Source organism: Fundulus heteroclitus, unplaced genomic scaffold (assembly GCF_011125445.2).
Source record: "Fundulus heteroclitus isolate FHET01 unplaced genomic scaffold, MU-UCD_Fhet_4.1 scaffold_87, whole genome shotgun sequence".
Classification (NCBI taxonomy): Eukaryota; Metazoa; Chordata; class Actinopteri; order Cyprinodontiformes; family Fundulidae; genus Fundulus; species Fundulus heteroclitus.
Genome location: NW_023397329.1, coordinates 613,219 through 627,737, shown reverse-complemented (window position 1 = coordinate 627,737; position 14,519 = coordinate 613,219). Strand labels below are relative to the sequence as shown.

General features: G+C 46.0%; 1 protein-coding gene and 1 long non-coding RNA gene across 7 annotated transcripts in view; one reads left to right on the top strand and one right to left on the bottom strand.

The window, feature by feature from the left end:
• LOC105919040 (neuronal PAS domain-containing protein 3) overlaps positions 1 to 14,519 on the bottom strand; it is a 1,017,839-nt gene that overhangs the window by 460,388 nt on the left and 542,932 nt on the right. The window lies entirely within an intron of this gene.
• On the top strand, positions 10,649 to 11,690 carry LOC118562334. The gene is made up of 4 exons (XR_004930568.1): positions 10,649 to 10,667; positions 10,768 to 10,861; positions 11,067 to 11,405; positions 11,563 to 11,690. It is a non-coding gene; the product is annotated as an uncharacterized LOC118562334 (long non-coding RNA).

The following is a 14,519-nucleotide window of genomic DNA, read 5'->3' as shown; positions in this document are numbered from 1 at the left end:
ACAACAAAAAGATGTGACTGGCTGTGTGAAACATGCCAATCTTAAGGATCTTTCTCTAGACCACTGAAGTAAGGGATTGACGGTTTTAACATTTATAAAGAAAACATTTCATTTCAAGTGGCAAATTGCATGATATTTTAGAGCTTGAAACCCCAAATATTTAATGGTTTGAAACCTAAATACATCACAAAAACAGTTTTAAAACACACCTTTCTCCCACAAAACACCTTTTGAATCAAATCTCTATCAAATGTCAAAGTTATTATTTCTAGTTGATGACATAGTATATGCATGTATGTATGGTTTACATAAAAATAATGGAGAGGAGCCAGTTAGCTGACATAACCACAATTATGTTCATGTTTGTGAACATGAAGCTTCTTGAATAATGGAATAAATAAAATATGACACCTGCCAGTTTCTGCCAGTACAAAATATCTATTGACACTCATGGATGGTTTTATTAAAACAAATTAATACCTGCCCTCTCCTAACGGTCATCTTGAATGTTTACCGATTGTACCTGTTAGCTGCAGTAACAAGTTTGCTTTTATGTGCGTTTGTGCCAAATGAATGTATATCAGTATTTTAAATTACTTTCCAAACAATACACATGTATTTTTGGTTGAATGACAATCTGGCTGAACATAAAGCTGAACAACACAGTTTACAATTTCCAGTCCTATCAATTGTTTTACTTTAGGGTCTAAAAAACACAATGAACACTTTTTTGTGTGTGTGTTCTGTCCAGCAATGTGACAATAAGAATTGTTGTCTTAATGCCAAAAAGAGCCCAACACATTTTACTTTCACAAGAGGACCCTTAATGTTTTCTCCATAGTGCTCCACTTCATTTATATATGCAAGAAATTTTATTAGACTTTATACTGGGACTATTTCATGTTCAATGGACACTTAAACAGGAAGGTAAAAGAGGAAAAAACAAAGAGAAACAGATGAGACAAAATGCTAAGAGGAAAGGGGGAGAGCAATATAATATCCACTGAGTCTGCTTCTACACCTGCTATAAAGCTAGCTATAAAAACAACAGCAAAACCAACAGATGAAGTATTACAGGTACAGAAAACCAATGTCTTGATACTATCACTGATGAATATACCGTATGATTTAATATGAAATGTATAAAGTGACAGCAAAAGATAATAATATAGGTTTTCTGTATAGTAGTGAATCTGTAAGTACCTGAATCCAAGAACCTGTAAGTGTTTGTGAGAGTGTGCTTGTGTATGTAAGGTTTTTCCATAAGAAAAATGCTCCATAGCAGTTCTGAGGAGCAGAAGACCTGCCCCCCAGAGCACCGAGGCAGATGCCAAGGGAACCAGAACCCCAGATGCCTGAGGAACCCCCAGAGCAAAGGTGCTAAAGAGGGTCCAACACAGGGAAAGCTGCCTCCCTCATCTGAGGCAAGAGCAATTCAATTCAATTCAATTCAATTTTATTTTATTTATATAATAATATTATATATTATAAGTGAACATTTAATACCTGGGACCCAGCACCTGTGGGAGTTTGTGAGAGTGCACTAGTTTAGGTGAAAATTATCCAGAAGGAAATAGCTTGATAGTGGTTGTGGAGAACCAAAGGCCCGCCTTCCCCGAGCACAGAGGCAGGAGTCAGGGGACCCATAATCCCGGACTCCCAAAGGGGCCCCTAAAGCAGGGCGCCCAGGAGGGGCCAACACAGGATATCTGCAACCCCCCCTCCCCAAAAGAAAGGGTAGAGACGACCCCGAGGAAATCCCCCAGCCATCGCAATGCCGACGCCCCCAAGAGCCGCGGGGACAAGCCCGTGGGCTCCGCCGGCAGCTAGCCCTGCTGAAGTGGTCCCGGCCATGGGCCCTGGGGGCCAGAGGCCCCAGGGGCGCCCCGCCCCCGCGACGGGGCCCCGGCCTCCCCCCGGGGGGCCAGGCCCCGCGAAGAAGCCGCCGGGAGTGGGCCGGCGCACGCCCGGGAACCTGCCCCAAACCCGAAGCCCACCAATGCGCCAGAGGGCCAAGGCGCCTGCCAACGCAGCGGAGGAGGGCAGGACGTGGGGGGATGGGCTCCACACCTAGCGGAGACTTCAGATGTTCTTGGGAGAGGGAGCGGACCACACCCATACCTGGGAAGAAAAAAAAAAAAAGGAAAACTCATTCACACCATCCCTCCCTTGTGCCCCACTCACCACACACAGAAAAAAAAGACGCTGTACACACATTCCCACATAACACTCGCATTCTCTCTTCTTTCTTTCACCTCTTCTCTTTCTTTTCTTTTCTCTCTCTTCTTGTTCTTCCTTTACTCTCCCATTGTAGTGTCCATATAATTTGAAATTCTCCCTGCAGGAATCACAATAAAGCTATTTACATGCATAAATCAAGCGGAGCACTATGGCGAAAGCTGTTCGCTTCACTTGTAAAAGCAAAATCTGTCGAGCTCTATCTGGCATTGAGACATCAATTCCTATTGCCACATTACTAGACGGGACACTGGGGGAAAGAAAAAAAAGCTATGTTGCATCACTTCCTGTTTTCTTTTACTGTGTGTGGATTGTAGTTTTGGTGTTTCAGACTTTCAATTTTTATCTTAAATATCTTTGCTGTGACATCTATCTGTTTCTAAAACATAAGCACATTTAAAACACATTTACTGTTGCTGCACTTCAAGTTTTGGAACTCTTCGCATCTCACATGGTTTGCTTTTCTTGGCATTGTAAGAGGTCGCTAGCGTAGCCTATCTTTAGCCTAGCTTTAGCCTTATCATGGCTTTCTTCCCTACCCTTCCATCAGTTTCTCCGTCTGTGTCTATGTCTCCCCCTCTCTCCTGCTCTCTGTGTCTGATGTTTAGTTATTCCTCTGCCTCCTTTAGTAGTAACGGTATGTGCAATAAATGTAGTCATAGCTCTCAACTCTCACGCATTGACCGTGTGACACACGCATTTCACTGACTTCACACGCTCACACGCAACACATGACATTTCACACGCAAACATGGAATTTCTCACGCATAAAAATCACAAAGCCCATCTGGGCTGCGGACGACAAAACTCCGCCTTCTGCTGAGCTGTTTCGGCTTCTTTCACAGCTTGTGGCCATCAGTAATTCCTGCTGCAGTTCGTGTTAACAGAGCAGCAGGAAGAGTGATCAGAGTTATGAATAATTTTAGTCGCTACTACCATCTAATGTAGAACAGATTACTAGATCAATGTGTGCTTCTGTGCTTTTTTGTTTCTCTTGTTGTGTCTCTGTTCTGTCTTCTGTAACCCCAGTCGGTCGAGGCAGATGACCGTTCATACTGAGCCCGGTTCTGCCGGAGGTTTTTCCTTCCCGTTAATGGGTGGTTTTTCTTCCCACTGTCGCTTCATGCTTGCTCAGTATGAGGGATTGCAGCAAAGCCATGTACAATGCAGACGACTCTCCCTGTGGCTCTACGGTTCCCCAGGAGTGAATGCTGCTTGTTGGGACTTTGAAGCAATCAACTGGTTTCCTTATATAGGACATTTTTGACCAATCTGTATAATCTGACCCAATCTGTATAATATGATTGAACTTGATTTTGTAAAGTGCCTTGAGATGACATGTTTCATGATTTGGCGCTATATAAATAAAATTGAATTGAATTGAATAGGGGGTTTTCACTGACGTCACTGGCCAACTTCCGGTCCGCCATATTGGGTGGCACACTTCCTTATCTCTAGTTGTCGTACACGTATTATCGTATGGCGAATGGATAAGTATGCCAGCACGCTAGAGCGACCAGATAAGGACGTATATCTGAGGAAATGTTCCGTGATCGACCATATGGACCCGTATACCCTCCACGGTGCCTTGTTTAGCCGTAATCCAGATGCATTACCTGGTGTTCGGTGAAAACCCTCTGCACACTCTTGAGGAAATGAGAGCTTACAAGGGTCTAGAGGCTCACAACCAGTTCACATCTGGTTATGTACATCAAGGAAATCGGCATCATACGTGGACGGGTGAGTTTTAATAAGATGGTAAAAATGTAAACAATCCGACGCAAATGTGTCGCATGCTTCTGCGGTGGCTGGCGGCCGGCGGCGGGCGGTGCGCGAAGGCGCTTGGCTGCAAGGCCGATCGACGCCGCTCGCGGCTTTAATTATTTAAGCAGAACAATGACCAGTGCAAAATTAAGTTGTATTTACCGTATTGGCGCCGGTAGGAGCTGCAGATCATAAAGCCAGCAAACAGTGGGAACACAGCAACTCGTTCAAAGGTAAGCTGCGCTCAGACGGGCTCTGGCACATGCTAGTTTAGTAGCTGCTAACCGTCAGTGCTAACAACCACTCGCGCATGTAATGTACTTTTAACTAGCTGCTATGTGTTTCAAACGTTTAGAACACACTCTCATTGACATCGGGATACTGTGGAAAGTTATGATCGGTCGACTTACAGCCGCGATCCAAGCGAGCCGACGACTCTTTGTTATCACTAACAGTTGTTCTCCGTGGTTGCGCCTCCAGGCAGGAAAGCGGTGGAAAATTAATCTGTTTCTATGTTTGGCGATCATGTGTTGCGCTGTTACAGCCCACAATACAGCAACGGTTTACCATGGTTGAAATCAAGTTAAGGTGAAATTAATCAAATTAAAACACGGCTGAGAGAGGGAGTACAGTATGCGGTAGTAATAGGCAGTAGAGGCGGCGGAGGCAGTCAACATGACAGCCGCGGAAAGTAATAAGTCATAACGCCCAAGCCCTATTATTAATATATTCTTCTTATATGTTTTAAATACTTAACAGTTAATTACCTGTGACAAAGTGAGCACCGCAGACTCTGGCGTATTCCAGTTTAACACCGTCCAAATCGGACCTGGATATCCGTGTCAGCCATAGGTGACGGCGTTGTTCAGATAGCTGTTTTTTTTTTTCACACTGATTCACTATTACGGCTGGTAGGCGATAGAAAGAGCGTTGATCTCCACCTCCACGGGCCGTGCAACCAACCATTAAACACGTTTTCCCCATTGTTCACTTCCAATACTGCCTAAGGCGTCATACAATGCAGGTCAACGGTGCGAAACGACTGCCACCCGATATGGCGGACGGGCTGAGTAGTCACGTGAGCGTGACGTCAGCTGAAAACCCCCTATTGAATAGTCTTAACCAGTGGTGAAAGTCAGCCGGTAAGGTCCTGTACCGCGTACACAGGAGGGGAGGGGGCGGGGGGGAGCTGCTGCCAGATGACCCGTTCATTCAGAACCAGTCATGGCTGCACGCTGGATTATAAAACAGTTCTGCTAACCAGATGCAGTTTAAAAAGCCACTTAGTCTGTTTATAAGTTTAGTTTTTATTAATTCTGCATTTTTTAACTACATGCACCGTATTTCTGTGCCTCCGCGCTTGCTCCTCTCCCCCCTCCTTTCCCTCGGAGCAGGTGCTTTTATCACTGTTCACCATTCAAAACGTGAATCACTACGTTTAATGTCCTCACATCGGTAGCAACGTGTGCCAGTTAAAGTCAATAGGAGAGTTAGTAGCTGTATTTCATGCTATTTTGTTTTTAACAACATAGAATCAGTGGCGCTTCGGTGGGCGTGCTGCCTTGCGTTTTAATTCAGGTGCGCACTTTTAAGGGTCATTTTAAAGAACTTGTAACATCAGGGGCTTCATCTTAGACCTGTCAGTACCCCTGTTCCCTTTATAGGAGCCCTTTACAGTATTTAGTTATGCATTTTCCCCATTGTTTATCCCTCGCACGCAGCGCACGGGGGTAAAATCCGCCCACCTCACCGCCCAGAGCGCACTGACGAGAGCAATAGAAATTTGTCTGGTCAGCGCGGCGACTGACTGAGAAACCTGTCGCTGTGAAAGGTGATAATGGTTATAAACTGTAACAGTCTAGAAGTGCATTGAGCTGAAAAGAGGGAGACATCAGCAGCTGGATCGTGCGTAAAGACGCAGCGGGAACCTCTGTGTGCTTCAGTGTTGCTGCTGAGGGGAAATTGTTACAGCGCCCGCTTCACAGCAGACGCCGCACCAATCCGCATGTCGATCTCCCGCTCCATCTTCCCTTCATTCATAAACAAGACCCCAAGATACTTGAACTCCTCCACTAGGGGCAGCACATCCTCCCCAACCCGGAGAAGGCACTCTACCCTTTTCCGGTTCAAGACCATGGTCTCAGATCCAAAACGGATCCCCTCAACACCTTGGCTGCGCCTAGAAATTCTGTCCATAAAAGTTATGAACAGAATCGGTGACAAAGGGCAACCTTGGCGGAGTCCAACTCTCACCGGAAACGAGTCCGACTTACTGCCGGCAATGCGGACCAGACTCTGACACCGGTCGTGCAGAGACCTGACAGCCCTTATTAAAGGGTCCGGTACTCCATACTCCCGAAGTACCCCCCACAGGATCCCCCGGTGGACACGGTCGAATGCCTTCTCCAGATCCACAAAGCACATGTAGACTGGTTGGGCAAACTCCCATGCCCCCTCAAGAATCCTGCTGAGGGTATAGAGCTGGTCCAGTGTTCCACGGCCAGGACCAAAACCACACTGCTCTTCCTGAATCCGAGATTCGACTATCCGACGGACCCTCCTTTCCAGAACCCCTGAATAGACCTTACCAGGGAGGCTTAAGAGTGTGATTCCTCTGTAGTTGGAACACACCCTCCGGTCCCCCTTTTTAAATAGGGGGACCACCACCCCAGTCTGCCAATCCAGGGGAACTGCCCCCGATGTCCACGCAATGTTGCAGAGCCGCGTTAACCAACACAGCCCCACAACATCCAGAGCCTTAAGGTACTCAGGGCGAATCTCATCCACCCCCGGGGCCTTGCCACCAAGGAGCTTTTTAACAACCTCGGCAACTTCAGCACCAGAGATGGGAGAACCCGACCCAGAGTCCTCAGGCTCTGCTTCCTCAATGGAAGACGTGTTGGTGGTATTAAGGAGGTCTTCAAAGTATTACGCCCACCGACGCACGACGTCCCGAGTTGAGGTCAGCAGCACACCACCCCCACTGTAAACAGTGTTGGTACTGCACTGCTTCCCCCTCCTGAGACGCCGGATAGTGGACCAGAATCGCTTCGAAGCCGTACGGAAGTCTTTCTCCATGGCCTCTCCGAACTCTTCCCACGCCCGAGTTTTTGCCTCGGCGACCAGCCGAGCCGCCTGCGGCTTCGACTGCCGGTACACATCAGCTGCTTCCGGAGTCCCACAGGCCTTCTTCAGCTTGACGGCTTCCCTCACCGCTGGTGTCCACCAGCGGGTTCGAGGGTTGCCGCCGCGACATGCACTGACAACCTTGCGGCCACAGCTCCGACTAGCCGCCTCAACAATAGAGGCGTGGAACATGTTCCATTCAGACTCAATGTCCCCCGCCTCCCTCGGGACGTGTTTAAAGTTCTACCGGAGGTGGGAGTTAAAGCTTCGCCTCACAGGGGACTCTGCCAGACGTTTCCAGCAAACCCTCACAGTGCGTTTGGGCCTGCCCGGTCGGACCGGCTTCCTCCCCCGCCATCGGAGCCAACTCACCACCAGGTAGTGGTCGGTGGAGAGCTCCACCCCTCTCTTCACCCGAGTGTCCAAGACATACGGCCGCAGATCAGATGAAACAACAACAAAGTCGATCATTGAACTGCGACCTAGGGTGTCCTGGTGCCAAGAGCACATATGGACACCCTTATGCTTGAACATGGTGTTTGTGATGGACAATCCATGACGAGCAACAGAAGTCCAACAACAAAACACCACTCGAGTTCAGATCAGGTGGGCCATTCCTCCCAACCACGCCCCTCCAGGTCCCACTGTCATTGCCCACGTGAGCGTTGAAGTCCCCAGCAAAATGAGGGAGTCCCCAGGAGGGGCACTCTCCAGTACCCCTTCCAAGGACTCCAAAAAGGGTGGGTAATCTGAACTGCTGTTTGGCGCATAAGCGCAAACAACAGTCAGAACCCGTCCCCCCACACAAATGCGGAGGGAGGCCACCCTCTCGTTCACCAGGGAAAACCCCAACGTGCAGGCACCGAGATGGGGGGCAACAAGTATGCCAACCCCAGCTCAGCGCCTCTCACCATGGGCAACTCCAGAGTGGAAGAATGTCCAGCCCCTCTCAAGGAGACTGGTTCCGGAGCCAGAGCGGTGCGTCGAGGTGAGTCCGACTATCTCTAGTCGGAACCTCTCAACCTCGCGCACAAGCTCAGGCTCCTTCCCTACCAGAGAGGTGACATTCCACGTCCCAAGAGCCAGATTCTGCAGCCGAGGATCGGAACGCCAAGGTCCCCGCCCTCTACTGCTACCCGTTGCACAATGCACCCGACCCCTTTGGTCTGTATTGAAGGAAGCCACCGACAGGTGGTGAGCCCATCGGAAGGGAGACCCATGTCGCCTCTTCGGGCTGAGCCCGGCCAGGCTCCATGGGCAAAAGCCCGGCCACCAGACACTCGCCAACGTGCCCCACCTCCAGGCCTGGCTCCAGAGTGGGGCCCCGGTGACCCGCGTCCGGGCGAGGGAACACAAGGTCCAATAGTCGTACTCATCATAAGGGGCATTTTGGGCTTCCTGATGCCACTAACCTTGAAGTGTTCGATGATGCGGACACAGCAGTTGACGAAGACATTATTTCAGAACTATTGGAGTCCAATCCAGGTCTTTGCTTGAAAGTTCGTGAAAAAACTTCTGATGAAGGTATGGGTCTTATGCTGTCAATGAAGAGTATGTAACATATACGGTGCCTAAAAACATCTACACCCCCCTGTTCAAATGCTAGGTTCTTGTTATGCAAAAAAATGACAGAAAGACAAATAATTTCACAATTTTTCCCACTTAAATCTAAACTATTATCGTATGCAATGTACCGTAAGTGAAAAACAAACTTAAAGCTTTAAATGGAGAGGATGCACACCCCTAAACTTAATACTTTGTTGCAGCACCTTTGGCTTCTATTACAGCACTTGATCTTTTTTGGGCAAGAGTCTATCAGTATAGCACATAAGCATTCCAAATCTGCCTCTACTGTGTTCAGTAGGATACAGGTCTGAACTCTCTCTGGGCCATTCCAAAACCTCAACCTTATTCTGGTGAAGCCATTCTTTTGATGATTTAGTCGTGTGCCAAAGACGGTGGTTGTTCTGAAAGATTAAGTTCCTCCGCATCTTCACCTGTCTAACAAGGGGCCATGGTTCCACGGCCCCCGTGGAACTGGTCATAATTCCCTCCTCCCTGACTACAGTGCCAGTTCCAGCTGAAGAACAACAATTATATAGCATGATGCTGCCACCACCATTCTTCATTTTATGTATGGTTTTACCATGGTGATGTAGAGTTGTTTTTGTGCCAAATATACCTTTTGGAATTATGTAAAAGAAAAAAAAAAAAGCTAAACCGGGGTTTCATCAGATCATAACACATGTTCCCACATGCATCTGGGAGATTACAGTTGTCTTTCTGTAAAATGTACTCCACAGGTTGAACTTTTTGGACATAATTCCAAAGGGTATGTTTGGGGCAAAACGTCACCCTAATAACACCATACCTAAAGTGAAGTATGGTGGTGGCAGTATTGTGCTTTTGTGCTGTTTTTATTCAGCTATAACTTGGGCCTTAATTGGGGAGGATGGAATAATTAATATTTTGACAAAGGCCGTGGTAGTGGCACAGAACTTTTGACCCTCTGTTAGGAAGGTGAAGATGCAGATGAACTGCATTGTTCAGGTTAATAGTTCAGATTAAAGGTGGAAAAATCTGTGAATTTATTTGTTTTTCTGTCATTTTCTTTACATAACAAAAACCTGGAATTTGAAGAGGGGTGTAGACTTTTAAGACCTACTGTACATATGTACGTAATGTTTTCGCTCTTTGGTACACCTGGCAGTGTGACAGTGTGAAAGTAAGCTATATATGCTGTACTCCTTTGCATTGTGATCGATGCACACTATTAAAATTGGTTATAGGTATGGAATGTATATTTGCCAGAGTCAGCTTTGCATTTATTCTGCCCATTGCCAAATTGGAACTTTCCATGAACATTAAAAACACTAACAGCTACTTGTCTTTCACAACATTACATGTTACCACAATAGCCCATGTCAAAACGGATACTACCACAGTCATATATTAATCAAAGGATGTGCTGTACAGATTTCTTTCCTTTAGACCACTCAACGCCTTCTACTTCTAAAACGTCATCTTCTCTCACGGATACCTTGTCCTTATCATCAAGTGACAGCGACGTAAGAGAAAAGAGCATTTCTACAGGTTGTAGTAGACTGAACAAAGAAGGAAGCCCATCTGTGGAGAAAGCTCCCCTGTCAGAGACCGCAAAAGAGGTAACATTTTAAAGAAAAAGTCATGTGTTGTTTGTAAACATACCTCATTTCTGTGGCACAGACACAGGCAAAGTTTCTATCCATACTAATACTCCCCAATAGTATGATCAAGCATTTGTTTCTCACCTACAAATGGAGCAGGAAAACCACTCAAATGTATCGTGTGATGCATGACACTTACATGCTTAATTATGTTTAATAATGATGATAATTACTTTTGTGTGTTTTGTGTAAGCAGATGGTCAAAAATGCCTTGCTTCGGAAATCTGGAGGACAGGACATTCTTGAAGAGTATAAATCCGAAAACACGCTGAAGCACCGCACTAGGAGGCAGCTTGTCAACATACTGGCAATTGATATGACTGAGAGACATGGGTAAGACCTAGCAATTGAACTTTGACATGAGTTTAGATTTGTGCAAAATATATTCTCCTGCCTGTCAGAACTAAGTGAATTTTTTGTCTTGTCGCTACAGCCGGATTCCCTCCCGTCAACAGAAGGAGAAGTATGCGCTGGGAATCATTTCACTTTTTCCTGCACTTAAGGATCCCTTCTCACCAAAAGGATATGTAAGTTTTGCATTGATTTTTAGGAGTCAGTAGAAAAAATTACATTGGAAGGTGGCTAATGTGACCGCTAGGATGGTTATTATTGCATATATTTCATATTTTAGTCATAGCTATAATAGCCTGACTTATATAGGTAATTTTTACTTTTGTTTCCATTTGCTGTGCGAGATGTAACACTATTTTGATGTTCTTTCATTTGTTGTAGGAGCATTTTTATGATGCACAGAAAGGTACTGGATATTTGGCGTGATGTCTGAAGACAATGAGCAGGACTAAAGCGAAGAGGCCAGCAAAGGAGCCATCATTGCCTAAAGACCAAGGGCCAAAACGGAGAAGACAAGTGACAACACTGCCTGAGCAGCTTGATGGTGACGACTGCAGAGAAGCCATTTCGTTTCTTATTCACACCCCTGAAGAGGCAAGTGTGCTGGAGAAAATGAAGATGACAATATCGTTTCAATATCGTCAGGACTTGGTGCATGACCCAGAAAGAAGCGCTGATGTCTTCAAAACATTCCCACGTTTCCTGGATGTCAAAGGACTTGTGAGTAGAACATTACTTTCCTTATAATACAGCCCCTTTCAGAATTCTTGGAGCAGCCTCACAAATTATCTTGTTTGTGTTGTCCACCAAAGACATTTAGAATTAAAAGTTCAAAGTTTTAACACTGGTTCAATGTTGTCATATATGTGATCAACAGGTAAATCAAGACTTCAACCTGCTGTTTGGTGCTGAAAAAAGTTCCAAGTTGTTGAACAATTGGGACACAACATTCAAGCCGAAGATCATCAAAGAGGCCACCCAGCTGACTCAATCAACTGATCTGCGTCATCTGTTAAAAGCGGCTGAGAGGCACCCAGAGAGTGATGGTATGCTGGCACACAGTGTTTTACAGTATAAATCAGGGTTGGGGAACCTTTTTCATTCGGGGGGGGGGGGGGGGCACTTAAATTAATTCGATGGCCGTAAAAGTCCTCAGAGGGCCGTACTATGAACACAAACCATGATTTTCCCCTGCATTTTAGGTCTGTATTGAAGGAAGCCACATTTAAAACAGACCCCACCTTCTCTAAGTCTGTATTGGAAATGCATTTTCTGAGATTCACAAATTATGTCATATTTCATTTGAAGCTGCACAACATTACAATCATATCAGGGGCCAGATAAAGGTTCCCCACCCCATACTATAAATGATACCAGTTTAACCCATTGATGGTGGATGCTGCGTAGAGCAACAATGACCCAGATGCCTTAAAGGTGCACTGTATAATATTTTTAGTAGTTCATTTCCAGAATTCATGCTGTCCATTCACATGTGTTACCTTTTTAGCAAATACTTACCACCACATTTACATTCTAAGTATTTATAATGACTGGGAAAATTGGACTTTTCATACATGGAAAGTCCCTGATGCAAGATGAGGGTCTTGGCTTTTAAAAGCGTCGCATTTCATGTTTTGATGTGCTTCGAAGGCTGAGAAAGTAAGGTTTTTCTAGGCTGAGGACCCCCTCGGAGGACTTGGGGCATTCAGCAGGGTTTTTGCAGTTGGTTTTGGCAGAAATGGGTTGTAATGTTTTCTGTTCCTATGTTAATCACTGACTCTCTCTGTCTCTCTCTCTCTCTCATAGATTGGAACAGTGACATGGCCACTCTGCTGCTGCTACTTCATCTTTTGCCTCCCACAGCTGGTCAGGGTGATGATGCAGAAGAAGGTGGACTCTTTGATGATCTTCAGCTTGAACCTGATTGTGTTTCTTCACACAATCCTATTGAAGGAAATTAATTCTTGCAAGGTGCTGGATGTTCTGAAAGCAATGGATCTGGTCAGTATAACAGTGACGATACAAAAAACATTTGTGCTGCAATTATTTCTAAACTACCGTATTTTCTGCACTAAAAGGCGCACCTAAAACCTCAAATTTTCTCAAAAGCTGACAGTGCGCCGTATAATCCCGTGCGCCTTATATATGGACCAATACGGTAAGCAGCCGCCGACTTCATTTTCCCCCGTAGAAGAAGAAGCGTGCGGTGCATGCTGGGTTATATGACTGCGTGAGGCGCCGTTTCATTCCGTGTGTGTGACGTACAGACCCCAAAATGGCTCCTACTAAGAGACACACCTACGACGCAGAGTTCAAACTCAAGGCGATCAGTCACGCAGTTGAACACGGAAATAGAGCAGCAGCCAGAGAATTTAACGTTAACAAATCAATGGTGCGGAAGTGGAGGAAGCAAGAAGACGACCTGCGGCAAGTAAAGAAAACTAAACCGAGTTTCCGAGGGAACAAGGCGAGATGGCTACCGTTGGAGGACAAACTCGAACAGTGGGTTGTTGAACAGAGAGCAGCAAGTAGAAGTGTCAGTACAATCACTATTCGAATGAAGGCAACAGCGCTAGCAAGCGAACTTAACATTACCGATTTTAAAGGCGGTCCTTCTTGGTGCTTTCGGTTCATGAAAAGACGTAATCTCTCCATCCGCACACGGACTACTGTTTCACAGCAACTGCCAAAAGACTACCAAGAAAAGCTGGCCACCATCCGCGCATATTGCAAAAAGAACATTACTGAAAAAAAGATCCGGCCAGAGCACATCACCAACATGGACGAGGTTCCACTCACCTTCGATATTCCTGTGAACCGCACTGTGGATAAAACGGGAGCATGCACGGTAAATGTTCGCACCACAGGGAATGAGAAGTCCTCTTTCACTGTGGTTCTCGCTTGCCAGGCTAATGGCAATAAACTTCCACCCATGGTTATTTTCAAGAGGAAGACCTAGCCAAAAGAAAACTTTCCAGCCGGCGTCGTCATCAAAGCTAACTCGAAGGGATGGATGGATGAAGAAAAGATGAGCGAGTGGTTGAGAGAAATTTACGTGAAGAGGCCGGGTGGCTTTTTTCACACAGCTCCGTCCCTATTGATCTACGACTCCATGCGCTCCCACATCACAGATGGTGTCAAAAAACAAGTGAAGCACACTAATTCAACACTCGCCGTCATTCCGGGTGGATTGACAAAAGAACTCCAGCCGCTAGATATTGGTGTCAACAGGGCATTCAAAGCTAGACTGCGAACTGCCTGGGAACAGTGGATGACAGAAGGCGAACACACGTTCACCAAGACAGGGAGACAGCGCCGGACGACATACGCCACTATCTGCCAGTGGATCGTAAATGCCTGGGATGATATATCAGTCTCAACTGTGGTCCGAGCTTTCAGGAAGGCAGGAATTGTCACTGAACTGCTAGACAACAGCAGCGACACTGACTCGATTAGTGACAACGCCGACGGGACGGAGCCGGGCATGTTGGATCCCGTATTCGCCCAACTGTTTAATTCGGACACTGAAGAAGAAGAATTCGAGGGATTTGCGGAATAACTTGATAAAGTGAGTTTTACATGTTTATTTTGTGTGTTGTGTTGTGTGACATTAACGTTTGTGCAACGTTTTATATTGTTATTGCTTTGCACTATTTCGAGTGTTGCTATATTGTGATAGCACTAACGTTTGATTTACTGTAACAGTATCAGACTGTTCTTTACGTGTTTATTGAATCCAGGAAAAGTTCCCCTCCACTATGTGATATAAATGTTGCACTACACATTGTGCTGCTGTTGTTAAAAGATAAACGAAATACCACATCACATAAAACA